We start from the raw sequence: 17,637 nt of genomic DNA on the forward strand, positions 1-17,637 counted from the left end.
TCCGATAAACGGTTTTGAAATGCGATCGAAAATATGATTCACGTTTTTTGTATGAAGAAAAAACGATTTTCAAAACTACTCTTAAACCGCTTACATTTTGCCAAAAAATTAACTTGGGTCATGATACTCGTGTCCATAGCTTTCCAACGGTATATCGCAAGCCCCATTTGGGCAATGTTGGCGGAAGTTCAACCTAGCACTAGGGGAAGTTCAGGTCGAACAACTCAGGTAGTAAAATTGCAACAGAGACATGTTTCATCACGACCCGAGAGCAAATCCACCAATGAGCGAGATTCCTATTTAAAACGTGCATTTAGTTGCTAAAAACCGTTTGTAGGTTACACTTACATCACATAGAACATGACTGATCAAAAAATTCACGCGGGGAGACACGGTTGAGAAGATAGCCCGAAGGTCGGGTTCCTACAGAGGGAAGTTCAGGCGTGTAACTGAGGAAGTTTATGTTGTGACTAGAATAATATTCTGATCCCGTGATCAGAATAGTGTTTATGTATATATATATATATATATATATGCTTTTTGGGTTTGATTTGTTCAAAACTCAACTTTAAAGAGTGTAAAGTAAAAAACATGAGAAGAAGCAGTTGTTGACCGTGGCCTACCCCCTCTCTCGGTGCCGGTCAACTTTCTAGACCGGCACCGAGAGATAACTTTAAAGAGTGTAAAGTAAAAAACATGAGAAGAGGCAGTTGTTGACCGTGGCCTACCCCCTCTCTTGGTGCCGGCCAAGTTCCTAGAACGGCACGAAGAGAGAACTTTAAAGAGTGTAAAGTAAAAAACATGAGAAGAAGCAGTTGTCGACCGTGGCCTACCCCCTCTCTCGGTGCCGGTCAACTTTCTGGACCGGCACCGAGAGAGAACTTTAAAGAGTGTAAAGTAATAAACATGAGAAGAAGCAGTTGTTGACCATGGCCTACCCCCTCTCTCGGTGCCGGTCAACTTCCTAGACCGCCGGGGCCACCGGATATCCCATGCATATACATGCGATGGCCTCCTTTGAGAGCACAAGAAGTTTCGAGGACAACGGAGCAACAGGACCCGCACTTCCTGCACAAACCGGACACATTCCCTCTCGATACCCATAGACTATCTTGAAGAACAGTCCTAGACTTGGTCTGCCATCTCGCGATGACATGCACTAACATGGAGAATCAGTTATTCACTGTGGACTACACCCTCTCGGTGCCGAATAACGCCCTAGACCGCCGGGGCAACCGGACGGGTGCTCGATATGGAGACCGCCCGAGGGAGGGCGGAGGGCACCCCTACATGCGTGTGGCCCATGCATATGCATGCAGGGGTGGTGTGCTATTTGAATAGGCAACGCACGTCCTTGACGTGGCACGTGCCTCACAAACCACACACACGGGCGGGAACGTCGAGGACCGGCTGCGTTCGTCCCCGAGATAGAGTCTTCGGTGGGTGATCCCGTGACAGAACGGGCCTAGACTTGGTCTGTCATCTTGCGATGACATTCACTAACACAAAGAAGTAGTTATTCCCTGTGGCCTACCCCCTCTAGGTGCCGAACAACGCCCTAGACCACCGGGGCCACCGGAGGGGTGCCGGTCTCTAGAACTGGACGAGGCCCATCCGAAGAAGAAAACACAAGATGGTAATTATGATGTGCTAAGGTTGTTTGCCAAACATGAAAGAAAACAACAAAAAAGTATAATACATATTATCGAGAATGCACAAGAAGGAAAGAGATCTAGGTTAGATGCTTTACCGAGAGCGCCTCTCGGAAAAGGTGGCCATTACCGAGAGCCGAAAATCGACCCTCGGAAACCACTGCTCTAATTTTTTCCCCTTCTCTTTTTGTTTTTTTGCACTATCTTTTTTATATCTCATATTTCATATGCTTTTACGACCAAAGTTTGCAAATTCCATGACTTTTGCTGAATTTTTTTGATAAAAGACTTTTGATGCACTCATAGATTTATATATATGCTTTTTGGGTTAGATTTGTTCAAAACTCAACTTTAAAGAGTGTAAAGTAAAAAACATGAGAAGAAGCAGTTGTTGACCGTGGCCTACCCCCTCTCTCGGTGCCGGTCAACTTTCTAGACCGGCACCGAGAGAGAACTTTAAAGAGTGTAAAGTAAAAAACATGAGAAGAGGCAGTTGTTGACCGTGGCCTACCCCCTCTCTCGGTGCTGGCCAACTTCCTAGAACGGCACCGAGAGAGAACTTTAAAGAGTGTAAAGTAAAAAACATGAGAAGAAGCAGTTGTTGACCGTGGCCTACCCCCTCTCTCGGTGTCGGTCAACTTTCTAGACCGGCACCGAGAGAGAACTTTAAAGAGTGTAAAGTAATAAACATGAGAAGAAGCAGTTGTTGACCGTGGCCTACCCCCTCTCGCGGTGCCGGTCAACTTCCTAGACCACCGGGGCCACCGGATAGCCCATGCATATACATGTGATGGCCTCCTTTGAGAGCACAAGAAGTTTCAAGGCCAACGGAGCAACATGACTCGCACTTCCTGCACAAACCAGACACACTCCCTCTCGATACCCATAGACTATCTCGAAGAACGGGACTAGACTTGGTCTGTCATCTCGTGATGACATGCACTAACACGAAGAAGCAGTTATTCCCCGTGGCCTACCCCCTCTAGGTGCCGAACAATGCCCTAGACTGCCAGGGCCACCGGAGGGGTGCCGGTCTCTAGAACCGGACCAGGCCCATCCGAAGAAGAAAACCCAAGACTGTAATTATGATGTGCTAAGGTTGTTTGCCAAGCATGGAAGAAAACAAAAAAAGTATAATACATATTATCTAGAATGCACAAGAAGGAAAGAGATCTAGGTTAGGTTCTTTACTGAGACACTACAACAGGAACCCCCCTATAGCAACGCATTTTTCCGTATCTAGAAGACCATATATGCGTTGTTTGTGTGTTTACCAACGGTTTAGGATGCGTTGCCTTATCCGGCGTTGCTAGCGCATAATGCAACGCTTATATTATCGTTGGTAAAAGAGACCGTTGCAAGAATACAACACATAAAACAGACTTGTGCAACACTTCTATGTGTTGGTGCTTATTGTATAGGAAACAAAGTTCCAGGGCTTGGCAACAAAGAATTTGCAACGTGGTTCATATATAATATGAATAATATTTTTTATACATATTGCCAGCAATTAAATTAGTGCTTTACATAATGGTGATAATTATGAATTTCCGGTAAAGACAAACAAGAGAATATACTCATGGGAGGAAGAAATCATATATTAAATAAAACTGTTGGATTACAATAGTGCATATTACACAAGAAAAATCATCCAAATGGGAAGTATAATCTAAATGTTTCTTGACGGCGAAACTTAAACTTAAAGCATCCATAAACATCCCTACAACGTAACTAAAACACAATCGAGGAACATCATCCCTACAACTTAATTAAAACTGACACCATCCGTCTTCATCATCATGAACAGGAACATCATCATCATCATCCTTGTAGTATACTTGCCACACACACCAATAAAATCATCCATTTATCTTTTGAATCTACAAACAAAAAAACAAAATGAACTGTTAACACACACAATGCATTGACATGATGCAAGTAGTCATAGAGGGAGGATATTACTCACTTACAAAGGTTGAGATGCAAAAACAAATCTGCATTACCAAGAGTATTGCAGTTTTTGCGACTCCGTACCCAATCTTCAGTTTTCACAAGTGCCATATCAACATGCACTACCCAGAATTCATTAGTAATTTCAGCACCATCAAGTTCAAATTTAGGATCACAACTTACAACTGTAGCAAGAGCTACATGTGTTACGATTTTTTAGGCTCATTAAAAATACTTTTGTTCCTACCTGTTAGAGAAAATCAATGTTACCATTGAAAGAATCATGTCAAGCAAAATAATTAATAGAAACGTGACATATAACAGAAAAGGTTGAGAGGCCAAGACATGTCGTGTTTGCATCTTCCCCTCTACTATATGGTTATGAATACATCTACAGGTTAATCTCATGATGTGCAACATCTATGAAATTCTATGAAGCCTTTCACTACAAACAAAGTAGTTTTGGTGATGGACGCTGAAAATAATTAAACTTCATATGATAGCTTCAGTGTAGAACACAAAGATAGACATATTCAAGTAGCAGTATGGTATGATCAACTGCATAATTCTGAGGCACCTACCGGAAGATACTGAAGCAGTATGTTTGGCCATTAACCAAGTAAAAAATATTACTATATCAATACCTGGGACATATTAAGCCAAAAGATAAAATAAATTTACCAAATTAGTGCAAATAAAACATATTAGACAATAAAAAGAAGCTTTGAAGCATAAGATCTATCATAAATGAAGTACTCCCAGTACCGACCCAATGATTTTGCATGAAGTGCAGCATGGACAGCAGGGCGGATCAACCATTAGTTCATCTTTACCACCAACTCCTAATAAAATAGCTAGTATATATCCAGATCAAACTCTAAATAGCACATCTGAGCAGATAAATCAAAGGCAGTGACACTATTAAGAAAAGGAGAAGACACGGCAGAGAAAACAAGACTGTAGTATGTTCGAACAAATAATTAGGATGTCTTGTTTGTAGACTACAAATACAAATCAGATATAGATACGGCAATCTATTTAGTTGGAAGTTGCAGGCATCCAAAAAATAATATTGAATGTGGTCTAATAATTGAACGACACTACAGATGGACCATGCCAATTAAAGTGATATAGAAACAATTGACATTATTTTTCTTTTTCTTTTTGCAATCCATCAGTACATGACCTCATGATGAATCAGAAACATGTTAGTATTTATAAAGTTGCCATATGCTACAATTTTACTTCTCTTTTCCTCATGGTGTGTATTCTTCCTTGTAAAGGAAAAGCACATCAAGAGAATAAAGGAGTGACACTACGGATGTAGGCAAGCATGGTATAAAGCGGAAGCACGAACCACAAAAGAAGTGTCTAGAATTTGGCAAACCAGCAGACAGAACCGTGTAGGTATATGTTGTTAATAATAGGAGAAGGGGACATCAATCAAATTCCAATATCCAAGTGAATAAATGGAAAACATCCACGGTTTTGTATTCCTGGAACACAATCTAGTTCAGCTATCATTAAAAAATACAGAAGTCAGATAAGTTGTAATAGGTGTGGAATTTTATCTAACATGTCACTTGACTAAATAAGTACTACTCGTCTCAGCATAGTTTTATAAGATTTGTTTCTCTTCTACTGTATTTAGGGGTTACACAGTAAACAATTTCTGTTCATAAATCATAAGTAAATCGCAAGATCTTCTTGCATAAAAAAATTGATATGACACGCAGCTCACATAAGCATATTTTTAAATGGCAAGCATAGCTCGTTGTAGATGTGCTCAGTAATATTTTTCAGAGTTTTGTGACAAGCAACAGTAATTGATCAACAGATTACCTTCCTTACGCTCTTGAACGCCAACTATAGTGGGGAGAAAGCCTTATGCGGCTGAGTGTTAATGTCACTAGATGCTGATGGATGATCATGCGGAGAACTATGGATCAGAAGCCCTCAGATCCAACAAGTACTCGGCTTTGCCATGCTCTGCACCGATGTCCTTCTCCCCCAGCGTCCCAGCGGCCTAGTTGACCGAGCTGCATAAAGCTGTCAAGTTGCTCCTCAGTTTGTAGTAGCAGAGAACACAAAGATCTAAATGGTCTTTTAAGCGAATGAAATATGTAAAAAAAAATACTGAATTGTGACTCAAATAAAAGAGAGGGAGAAAGTTTTGGGGTCATGTCCATTGCAACATATTCAGTGCTTGAGTGCCATTGCATTTCTCTGCATCGAGTGGAGGTAATTATTACTTAGTAGAGAAAATTGATATTGTAACCTGCTCTGAAGTCTCGGAAACAAATATGAAGTTGTGAATGATCAGGCCTACAACATAAGCAAGTGGCACCGTAAGCAGAAAGTGGAACTTTGAATAATCAACATCAACCACGAGAATAAGACAACAAGCCCTATTATACAATCAGTCAATCACATAATCAACAACAGGAACCAACGACTGCACAATCAAGTTCACTTCCATGGACTGGTGACAAGCTCCTAAGCCACAACTAGAATCAATTCAATCACAGAAAGAGGCTTTAGCTGGAAGCTCCCCTCCACACCAACCAGCTGTAATTCAGTCTGTCGTTCATTATCAGGGATTGGCAAGTCGTAAGTACCAATCCCCAACTAGATTGAAGTGAAGCAGAGCATGATGGGGCCAACAAAATTGGGACAAGAGAAGCGGCCCGGCTCACCGCGGCGGCGCGATCGCGAGGGTGGTTGTAGCTGCAGCTCTTCCCATAGCCGCAGGCCCCCGTGCGGAGGTAGTAGACGCAGTTGGTCGCAGGGGAGCGATGACGAGGGGCGGCGCACCGGGATGCAGGGTATCAGGGGAGTGGTGACGAGGGACGGTGCGCCGGGATGGAGGGTCGCAGGAGAGTGGTGACTGGTGAGGGGCGGCGTGCCGGGACGGAGGATCTCAGGCGAGCGGTGAGGGGCGCGCTCCGGGATGCAGGGTAGGTCGAGGGGAGGCGGCCGGCGAGGGGGCCTATAGGCTCGAGAGGAATAAGGGATGCTGGGGACAGGGAACGATCTAGGTTAATCATGACAACCAACTTGGGCCGGGCTAGAGATATGTGTTGGGCTTTTGTTCGAGTTTGGCCAGTCAAAATAGGTCACGAGCTGCAAGCCTGCAACAGATATGGTACAATGCTTATATGCGTATCTATCGTGAATTTTGCAACGTCTAGTCAAAACGTTGTAAAATATGTGTTGCTTTATGGAGGATATCCTTGTAGTGAGAGACCCTCTCGGAAAAGGTGGCCGTTACCGAGAGCTCTATCGAGAGTCCTCTCGGCATAACTGCAATAGCCAAGTGCCTTCAACTCCCAGCGCATGCCTCTTTGCCGAGTACCGCCCTCGGTAAAATTTTGTTCCCAGTTCTGTTCATACTATTTTTTGCTCGAGTTGGTGCAGCAAAAACATTTATACAATACTCAAACTTGCATTTCAAGTCACACAGGTTAACAACAAACTCACATAAGCATTAATCCATAAATAGTTCACACAAGCTTCATTTCAAATCACAAAGTAGCTCTTTAGTACAAGTGCCTACTTACTAATTAAACAACAAAGTGGTCTACATGCATGCACCATATGATAAAAAGCAACACCACAATTATGACAAACTGAAAGAGAATTATGAAGTTCTTCAATCCACTGCGTTCACACAAGCTAAGCCTTGTCTGGCTTGCACCATTGCGTTCATCAGTTTTTCTCTTTTTCTTAAGGAAATACTAATTGTAATGATACTCCGCCGTCTCTCTGTTGTCAAATGATTCGTGGGAGTTGCCTTCATAACGAAGTATTTGTTCATTGCATTCCGACCATGAATTGTAGACTCCTGGACACCGTCCTCTGTACACCACATACCACTTCATCTGCAAAAGAACAAGAAATAATGCACATCATACATAATAAACATAAGCATTCATCACTCATACAATCAAAAGCATCGCAAGTGGCCTTCCAAGTCCAAATCAGCAGGTACTTAAGGAGACAACTAAATCAACGTCAAACTATCTAGGTGACTATTCCGAGGTGTAGTTGGTGAAACCATTGATCGTTGAGTCAGAGCACGTGGGGGCATCCCCCACAGTTGAGGACCAAGCATCGTCGGGAATGATGGTCGGTGGACTCAATGGCTCCTTACGTGGTGGAGCCTTGCCCTCCTTAGCTGGGGGATTCTTCTTGGCCAGATCCACAAAAAAACTTCATTATGATGAGTTGTGGGTTCTTCTCAAGCAGTTCCTCCAAGCAGTCATCGGCGCTCTTCTCCGTGTCCGTGGAGTCGACCTTAATGGAAGCTTCGCCGTTGGAGGAAGCCATAGCCAAAAAATCGATCGATGCTAACACCTTTCATCACACAATGGAAAATAACATAAGAATCATCAAACATCGAAGATATAACATAAGAGCTCACGTAGATCGACTGCCATCATCGAAAGTTGATTTTGTTCCTCCAAGAACAACTCTCAACGACACTCTCTCACGTATATACTGTGGACACTCTCGCTGGTGATGGTATATATGGTGGACACTCTCTCATGGGTATTTCAACTTTCGGTGATGGTTGAGCTGGGTGAGCCCCTCGTGCGTTATCAAGATATAACATGGGGAGGAGCTCACACAGATCACTGTCATCGTTCAAAAGTTGATTTTTCTTCCTCCAAAGAAAAGCTCTCATCAACACTCTCTCACGTATCTCATCGTTCACATCCACACATAGCATCCATGCATACAACATTATCAACAATTATCTACATTTTTTCTTTTCATATAGAAAAAATGTATCTACATGGCATCCATCCATCTATCAATCCATCCATCCATCTATCAATCCATCCATCTATCTATGCATCCATCTATCAATCCATCCATCTATCTATGCATCCATCTATCAATCCATCTATCTATGCACACATGGAGAGGAGGAGGGGGGCTCACCGGAGGGAGGAGCTCGGTGTGGTGTGGGGGCGGCGGTGGAGGGGGCACTGGCCGGTGGAGGAGCGCCGGTCGGTGGGGAGCAGAGGAGAGGTGAGGAGTGGAGGGGCGCCAGTCGGTTGGGAGCAGAGGAGAGGAGAGGAGTGGAGGGGCGCCGGTCGGTGGGGAGCAGAGAGAAGAAACAACAGGGGAAATATGCTTAAGTAGTCGACGTCACCTTTACCGAGTGCTTGTCGGTGCGTCACTTTTACCGAGAGTAACTCTCGAAAATATGTCCCCTAGATCTAGGTTACACTTTTACAGAGAGTAACTCTCGGAAAGGTGGACATTACCTAGAGCCGATAGCCGACCCTCGGTAACCACTGCTCTAATTTTTTTTCCTTGTCTTTTTGTTTTTGTTTGGCACTATCTTTTTTGTATCTCATATTTCATATGTTTTTACGAGCAATGTTTGGAAATTCCATGACTTTTGATGAATTTTTTCAATAAAAGACTTTTGATGCACTCATAAATATATATATATATATATATATGCTTTTTGGGTTAGATTTGTTCAAAACTCAACTTTAAAGAGTGTAAAGTAAAAAAACATGAGAAGAAGTAGTTGTTGACCGTGGTCTACCACCTCTCTCGGTGCCGGTCAACTTCCTAGACCGCAGGGGACACCGGATGGGTGCTTGATATAGAGACCGCCCGAGGGGGGGAGGGCACCCTTGCATGCGTGTGGCCCATGCATATGCATGCAGGGGTGGTGTGCTATTTGAATAAGCAACGCACGTCCTTGACGTGGCACGTGCCTCACAAACCACACACATGGGCGGGAACATCGAGGACCGACTGCGTCCGTCCCCGAGACAGAGTCTTCGGTGGGTGATCCCGTGACAGAACGAGCCTAGACTTGGTCTATCATCTCGCGATGACATGCACTAACACGGAGAAGCATTTATTCACCGTGGAGTACACCCTCTCGATGCCGAACAACGCCCTAGACCGTCGGGGCCACCGGATGGGTGCTCGATATAGAGACCGCCCGAGGGGGGCACCCCTACATGCGTGTGGCCGATTCATATGCATGCAGGGGTGGTGTGCTATTTGAATAAGCAACGCACGCCCATGACGTGGCACGTGCCTCACAGACCACGGACACTGGGAAACGGACGCGTCGGGTCTACACGGATGGGATCTTGCTGTGGCTTTTGCCCTGATGTTGCTCCAAAGTGTTCCTATGGGCTGACCTAACACAACCGGGTGGAGAGTTCCACTGGTCAAAGCCCGTCCATGCAAAGTCAAAGGGCTAGATCACGTGGTCAAAAGCTACAGGGTTAGGCGGGACGGGGGCCCTGGGGGGGGGGGGGATAGCAACGCCACCGGAGCATTGCACCGGGCCCTCATACATGCCGGACGGTGTGGTGGCATGTCCGAAGAGGCGGCACGCGTCCCGGGGTATGGCCCCCCTCACGGACGGCGATGACACAGTAGTAGATGTTCTATGGTAACGATGGGGCGTGAATATTATTAAATACTCGGAGCGCGATAAAATCATGAGTTTTTTACACGACGTGGGCACATATGCTATAGGACTGATGGTAATTTTTCATAATTTTTGGTGATGGAGAAGTATCTGAACACTTCCCTCTCCGCGGATTGCTCTTCGCGTGTCTACGACTGTGGCCGGCGGCCTCCGGGGGCTAGCACATGCCGCCAAATCTTGCGTAGGCGGCCTCTCACAAGTCTGGAAGTGTTGTGGCGGTTGCAAACGCCCGACACACGTCACCGGGGTGTGCCCCCCTCACGGACGGCGCCGCCGCCGGCACCTGGAGGGGGGAAACGGACGCGTCGGGTCTACACGGATGGGATCTTGCTGTGGCTTTGGCCCGGATGTTGCTCCAAAGTGTTCCTATGGGCTGACCTAACACAACCGGGTGGAGAGTTCCACTGGTCAAAGCCCGTTCGTGCAAAGTCAAAGGGCTGGATCCCGTGGTCAAACGCTATAGTGTCAGGCGGGACGGTGGTCCTGGGAGGGTAGCAATGCCACCGGAGCATCGCACCGGGCCCTCATACATGTCGTACGGTGTGGTGGCATGTACGAAGAGGTGGCACGCGTCCCCGGGGTGTGGCCCCCCTCACGGACGGCGATGACACAGTAGTAGACGTTCTGCTGTAACGATGCGGCGTGAATATTATTAAATACTCGGAGCACGATAAAATCATGAGTTTTTTACACGACATGGGCACATATGCTATAGGACTGATGGTAATTTTTCATAATTTTTGGTGATGGAGAAGTATCTGAACACTTCCCTCTCCGCGGATTTCCCTTCGCGTGTCTACGACTGTGGCCGGCGGCCTCCGGGGGCTAGCACATGCCGCCAAATCTTGCGTAGGCGGACTCTCACAAGTTTGGAAGTGTTGTGGCGGTTGCAAACGCCCGGCACGTGTCTCCGGGGTGTGCCCCCCCTCACGGACGGCGTCGCCGCCGGCACCTGGAGAGGGAAACGGACGGGTCGGGTCTACACAGATGGGATCTTGCTGTGGCTTTGGCCCGGATGTTGCTCCAAAGTGTTCCTATGGGCTGACCTAACACAACCGGGTGGAGAGTTCCACTGGTCAAAGCCCGTCCGTGCAAAGTCAAAGGGCTAGATCCCGTGGTCAAACAGTACACGGTTAGGCGGGATGAGGGCCCTGGGGGGGGGGGGGTAGCAATGCCACCGGAGCATCGCACCGGGCCCTCATACATGCCGTACGGTGTGGTGGCATGTCCGAAGAGGCGTCATGCGTCTCCGGGGTGTGGCCCCCCTCACGGACGGCGATGGCACCGTAGTAGACGTTCTGCGGTAACGATGCGGCGTGAATATTATTAAATACTCGGAGCACGATAAAATCATGAGTTTTTTACACGACGTGGGCACATGTGCTATAGGACTGATGGTAATTTTTCATAATTCTTACACAGTAGTATCTAAACACTTCCCTCTCCGCGGATTGCTCTTCGCGTGTCTACGACTGTGGCCGGCGGCCTCCGGGGGCTAGCACATGCCGCCAAATCTTGCGTAGGTGGCCTCTCACAAGTCTGGAAGTTTTGTGGCGTTTGCAAACGCCGGACACGCGTCTCCAGGGTGTGCCCCCCTCACGGACGGCGCCGCCGCCGGCACCTGGAGGGGGGAATCGGATGCGTGGGGTCTACACATATGGGATCTTGCTGTGGCTTTGGCCTAGACTTGGTCTGTCATCTCGCGATGACATGCACTAACATGGAGAAGCAGTTATTCACCGTGGACTACACCCTCTCGGTGCCGATCAACGCCCTAGACCATCGGGGCCACCAAAGGGGTGCCGGTCTCTAGAACCGGGCGAGGCCCATCATTTGAAAAAGAAAACACAAGACGGTAATTATGATGTGCTAAGGTTGTTTGCCAAGCATGGAAGAAAACAAAAAAAAAGTACAAAAAAAAGTATAATACATATTATGGAGAATGCACAAGAAGGATACTTTACCGAGAGTCCCTCTCGGAAAATGCGGCCATTGCCGAGTGCTGCTGGATGACCCTCGGTAACCACTGTCGTTGCGGCTCTCGGAAAAGCCCCCGAGATCTAGGTTAAGACTTTTACCGAGTGTCGCTGAAAGTTGGCTCTCGGAAATGTTTCCCGCGGGGACTTATGCAAAATTTCCCCCTCACGCACGCTCACTCCTCTCGTCTCTCTCTGTTTCTCTCGCCCCCGCCCCCCTCTGTCCGCCGCCGCCCCTCAGTGCCACCGCCCCATCCGGCGAGCTCTGCCGCCGCCGCCTCCGCCGCCGCCGCCACCGGGAGTGCCTTCCCCGCCCCCTCCACCTCCACTGAGCCCCCCACCGCCACCTCTACCGAGCTCGTCCACCGCCACCATCTCGGCCAAGCTTCACCGAGCACCACCGGCGCGACATCCCCTCCACTGAGCTCTACCACGTCCGGCATCCACCTCCCCCGCCGCCCCTTGCCCCGTTGGTGAGCCCCTACTCAATCTCGTTTTTTTAAATAAAAGGGGTTTCCCCCCTCTCCATTACAACGAAAGTTGTATATATATGCATAGTGAATAATGTGTGTGAGTGTGTTCTTTGTATGTGTGTGTCAGTGAGTGATGTTGGTGTATGTGTGCATATATAATGAATGGTTTTTTATATTTATGTGTGTATATATGTGCATATATAATGAATGGTGTATGTGAGTGTGTGTGGGAGACAGGTGCTATTGATGTGTTTGTGTGCATGTGTGAGTGAGTGTGTGATGTGTGTGTATGGATATGTGAGTGTGTTTGTGTGTGGGGGGTGTGTGAGTGAGTGTTATTGATGTTTGTGTGTTTGACATATGATTGACACAACTTCATTCTTTCATGCAGGACATGCATCTATTTTGACAATAGAGAGAGTGAATTCTGTTGCACGCTTCAAGGGTAATCTCTTCCCATTCATGTGTAGGTGTTCATTATTTGTAGATCACCTAAATAGTCGCGTAACCTAGGTGTCTCCCGTTCGGAAGGGTTGTACCTATAAATATGCAAGTCTTTGCATATTTATAACCTCAACTCTTTCATATTGTCCATGTTTTCCATGGACAACCCGAGGATGTGTAGGCGGGTCGTTTTCATGTTGTACTTAGATACGAGACAAAATTTCGACAGTGTCTCCTTGTTGTTCTCTAGATACACATCCTCTTGGCTTATTGCTGAGACGTGTATTTGGAGAACAGCGGGGAGGTGCTGCCAAAATTTTGTCTCGGGTCGGAGTACGTCATGAAAGCGGACCCAACCTACACATTCTCGGGTGGGATTAGGACCTATCTTTACCTATTACATAGCTCAGTGCATGTCGTAAAACTTGATGGAACCACTTGTTACATAAAAAAAATTATGTGTGTGTTTCACTTTATATGAGAGGATGAAAGAACGTGAGTGGATGTACACCGGACATCCCAGCATGGAGGGTATGACCCCTGAGTGGAGGTCGAAGACCAATGATTTCCTGGAATTAGTATTTGCTGGAGAAACGCCAGTTCGTGGAATTTGGTGCCCATGCATGGAGTGTGATAACCAGACTGAAAGAGATAAGATTACTATGAGTAAACACTTAGGCAAATATGGGTTTACGCCAGGCTATTACCGGTGGATCTTTCACGGTGAGACAGAACAGTCCAGGGCGGAGGTGGTGTGACAACGCACCGGCGAATATGATACTCGGATTGAAAACCTGTTAGATGACATCCGCCGTGCGGATCCGCGGGAGGACCCGAACTCCGAGGAGTCGTCGGAAAGCCCTGAAGAGTATCATGCAGCTTTGTTTGCGGCACAAAAACCCCTTCACGCCCATACAGAGGTTACTCAACTAGATGGCATTGCACACCTAATGGCCCTGAAGGCAAACCATAACATGAGCATAATTTGCTTGAATGAGTTATTGTCAGTTATTGCTAGCCTGTTGCCTAAAGAAAATATATTGCCAAAGAACATGTACGAGTCAAACAAAATCCTCGGTTCACTTAAGATGCCGTATGAGCAAATACATGCTTGTCCAAACGGATGCATGTTATTTAGAAATGAACATAAATATACGAATTATTGTGTCAAGTGCAAATCCTCTAGGTATATTGAGGTAATAGATGATGATGGTAGCAAGAGGCAGCTCACAATTGTCGTCAATATCCTTCGATATCTTTCATTCACACAATGGATCCATAGGCTTTATATGACCGAGGAAACTACCCAATATATGAGATGGGCCGCCGAAGGGAAGATGTACAATACAAAAAAGATGCAACATCCACGGGATGGTGAAGCATGGAAGAAATTTGTTGAAATTCATAAGAAAACAGATGACTGGAGGAGTGTAGCTGTTGGGATACCAACCGACGGGTTCAATCCATATGGTTTGATGGCTGCCATATACAGTTGTTGGCCAGTATATGTTATCCCGCGGAATCTGCCCCCTGGCGTTTGGATGCAACGACATCACATGTTCCTGATGTTGATAATTCCAGGTCCTAACTATCCCGGGAAGCATATGAGTGTGTGTATGGAGCCATTGGTGGACGACTTACTTGTTGCTTGGAACAACGGGGTCCGGACATACGATGCAATTTCAAAGAAGCACTTTAATATGCATATGTGGTACCACACATCGCTACATGACCTACCGGCACGTGCGATATTTTGTGGTTGGTGTGTAAAGGGGAAGTGGCCTTGCACAGTGTCGACAGCGTGTGACTTTCATTTGGCTGGCTAAGGGTCACAAGTATGTATGCTTTGACCAACATCGGCAGTTCCTTCGTCTTGATCACCCATACAGACAAGACGCTATGCACTTCCAAAAGGTGTTATTGTTGATGACCCACCACCACCTATTATGACCGGTGCCCAGCTTAAGGATGAGTTAGATGCTCTCGAGGAAAAGCTCGATGGGAAAGGTTTTGTGGGATATGGAGAGACACACCAGTGGACTCACATTCCAAGCTTATGGAGGCTCCCTTACTTTAAAGATCTTCTACTTCCACACAACATTGATGAAATGCACACTGAAAAGAATATTGCGGAGGCCTTACTCGGCATGCTCCTCGACACCGAGAAGTCAAAGGATAACATTCAGGCTAGGATCGATCAAGCCAAACTATGCAACAGGCCAAAATTAAATTTGGTGCCTCATGCAAAAGGTAATTCTTGGAAGAAGCCACCAGCCCCTTTCACCCCTTCAATGCACCAAAGGAAGGAAATTCTCTAATGGATTGTGAACAACTTGTACTTCCCTGATGGATATGCAGCTAATATCATGAGGGGAGTGAATATGGCTACAAAGCGAATAGGAGGACTCAAGAGTCATGACTACCATGTATGGCTTGAGCAGATAATGCCTGTGATGATTCGAGGGTATGTCAGAGAGGATATTTGGCGAGTGCTGGCGGATTTGAGCTAGTTCTTCCGTTAGCTTTGTGCCAAAGAACTAGATTATGAAGTGGTTGCAAAGTTGGAGGAACAAGCACCTGAGTTGCTATGCAAGTTAGAGATGATATTTCCGCCAGGTTTCTTTAATCCGATGCAACATATGATCTTACATCTCGCGTATGAGGCTAGAATGGGAGGACCTGTGCAGGAGGAGGAAGCGGACGAGGAGGGGAGTAGGTGAGGCAGGAGGAGGAGGCGGACGAGGAGGGCGAGGGGGACGAGGAGGGGGAGTAGGAGGGGGAGTAGGGGCGAGGAGGGGGAGTAGGGGGCGAGGAGGGGGAGTAGGGGGCGAGGAGGGGGTAGGTGAGGCAGGAGGAGGCGGCGGACGAGGAGTACGTAAAGCGGCCCGGAGTAGAGCACCTCTTTCTTCTCCTCGACCCTCTGATGCAGTGCTTCACCGTGCTCAGGAGGAGGAAACAGAGGATGGGGATGAGGCGTGTGAGGAGGAGGACGAGGAGGATTTTGCGGAGGAGGTGGTGGAGGATGAGGAGGAGGAGGTGGTGGAGGACGCCGCCGCCGAGAGGAGGCTGGTTGTTCGTCAGGTTTCTGAGGGTGGGGATGGACCCTCACGGGTGACAGAGCACCACGAGGTGAGCGGTTCGCAACCGAGCGGTTCGACTATCAGCACTACTTCCAGAAGGAAAGTGTGGCTGCGTGGTCCTTCAAAGCTTCCAAGACGTCCATATGTGCATAGAGACGTGTTGATTAAACCAATGGGAGAGAAGTAAGTGGTTATCTCGACTCATCCCATATAAATTGTACCTTTTGTCATTTCCTCACATATAATATGACTTCACTCTTCGAAATGCAGAAGCTTAGTAAAAGGTGGTGAGAGGCGTCTGCCACGGTCGCCGAGTGGCATCATTGGGGGTCTTTGTAGGTTAAATTATCCTGGACTGGTCACTTTGCCGAACGGTATCATTGAGCCAGCTTGGTCATGGGATCACTACAAACTTGCACCGGATTTCCTGGATATGCGTTAGAGGGTTTATGATAACAGAGCCATGCGAGTGGTCAACGATTTCTGGGTAAGTCCTTTCAAACACCTAAATGTCAATACCAAAAGGTTTAAATTTGCCATAGTCATGATTTAACCCTTCTCACATGTATGCATGTCTGTAGGATTTCTATACATGCGTTGAGGGTCAAAAGGATCGTGCAAATGTGGTGGTTGAGAATATTGCCAAGAAACTAGTCCACGACATGCACTATGAGGAGCGCGTCCGGTTAGTGGTCAAGTATCACGCGGACTATCTCAACCATAGGATTTCCAAACAGGAGGCTCGAGGGACGCATCTTTCACGGGACAATTACTTCAAGGCAAGTGACGATGGATGCTTGCTATTCCCTACATTACCGCAAAATTAGAATCCTTACTAAGATGTATTTGTTTAATTTACAGGTGATTCCTCGGTGGTGCGCTGACAAACGTCCGTGCTGGGAGAAGATCGTCGAACGGTGGACAGATCCATGGTGGCAGGATGAACACAAAGCAATATCTGAACGGCGTAAGTTGATGGGGGGGTCAAGGACACCGTCAACGCAACCTCACCATCCCAGGTGTCGTCTCAAAACATGTAGGCAACCACATCCTTTTCTTTTCATCATGTTCTCTTTCATTTGTGAGCATTCCCTTGATTGTTTGGATCGCTTTCTTTTGCAGAAAAGAAGACACTTGCAAGGATATCACTTACTTCGAGGCATGGACCATCAAACGTACCAAAGACGACAAGGACAAGGACCCTCTCCACCCGGAGGGACTGGATCAGCTCTAAAGCCCGGTCAGATGGAGAGAACTACACCAAAAAAATTGAAGGAGACGTACGGGCCTGACGCTGATCCTCACGTGCTACCGTTTGACCCTCTTGTGGCCATTGCCGCGGCAGGCAGTAGACCGAATGGACGGATGGCGGTTCACCTCGATTCTGTAATAACCTCCTCCCTTCTGAGAGTCAACACGCTCCGTGCTATGAGTACTGGCTCTACTCCTACCGTAGAGCGTCACGTACCACATTCCGTGAGCATTATTGAGGATATTCAGGTCAGTGCTTCTTCATTAATCCTTCATGGTCCTGCATATTTGCATTTCAACATGAATGACATTTGCATTGCCATATTGTAGACTCGA

At 46.9% G+C, this 17,637-nt stretch overlaps 1 long non-coding RNA gene across 2 annotated transcripts; it reads right to left on the reverse strand.

Moving 5' to 3' along the window:
* Positions 1 to 3,234: 3,234 nt before the first annotated feature.
* Positions 3,235 to 6,629, reverse strand: LOC120966185 (uncharacterized). Of its 2 annotated transcripts, none has more exons than XR_005759399.3 (2): positions 3,623 to 6,629; positions 3,235 to 3,532 (listed from the first exon to the last, which is right to left on the reverse strand). It is a non-coding gene; the product is annotated as an uncharacterized lncRNA (long non-coding RNA). The 2 variants fall into 2 exon arrangements; XR_005759398.3 differs by having other exon boundaries at positions 3,619 to 6,629.
* Between the last annotated feature and the right edge of the window lie 11,008 nt (positions 6,630 to 17,637).

This window comes from Aegilops tauschii, chromosome 6 (genome assembly GCF_002575655.3).
Source record: "Aegilops tauschii subsp. strangulata cultivar AL8/78 chromosome 6, Aet v6.0, whole genome shotgun sequence".
NCBI lineage: Eukaryota > Viridiplantae > Streptophyta > Magnoliopsida > Poales > Poaceae > Aegilops > Aegilops tauschii.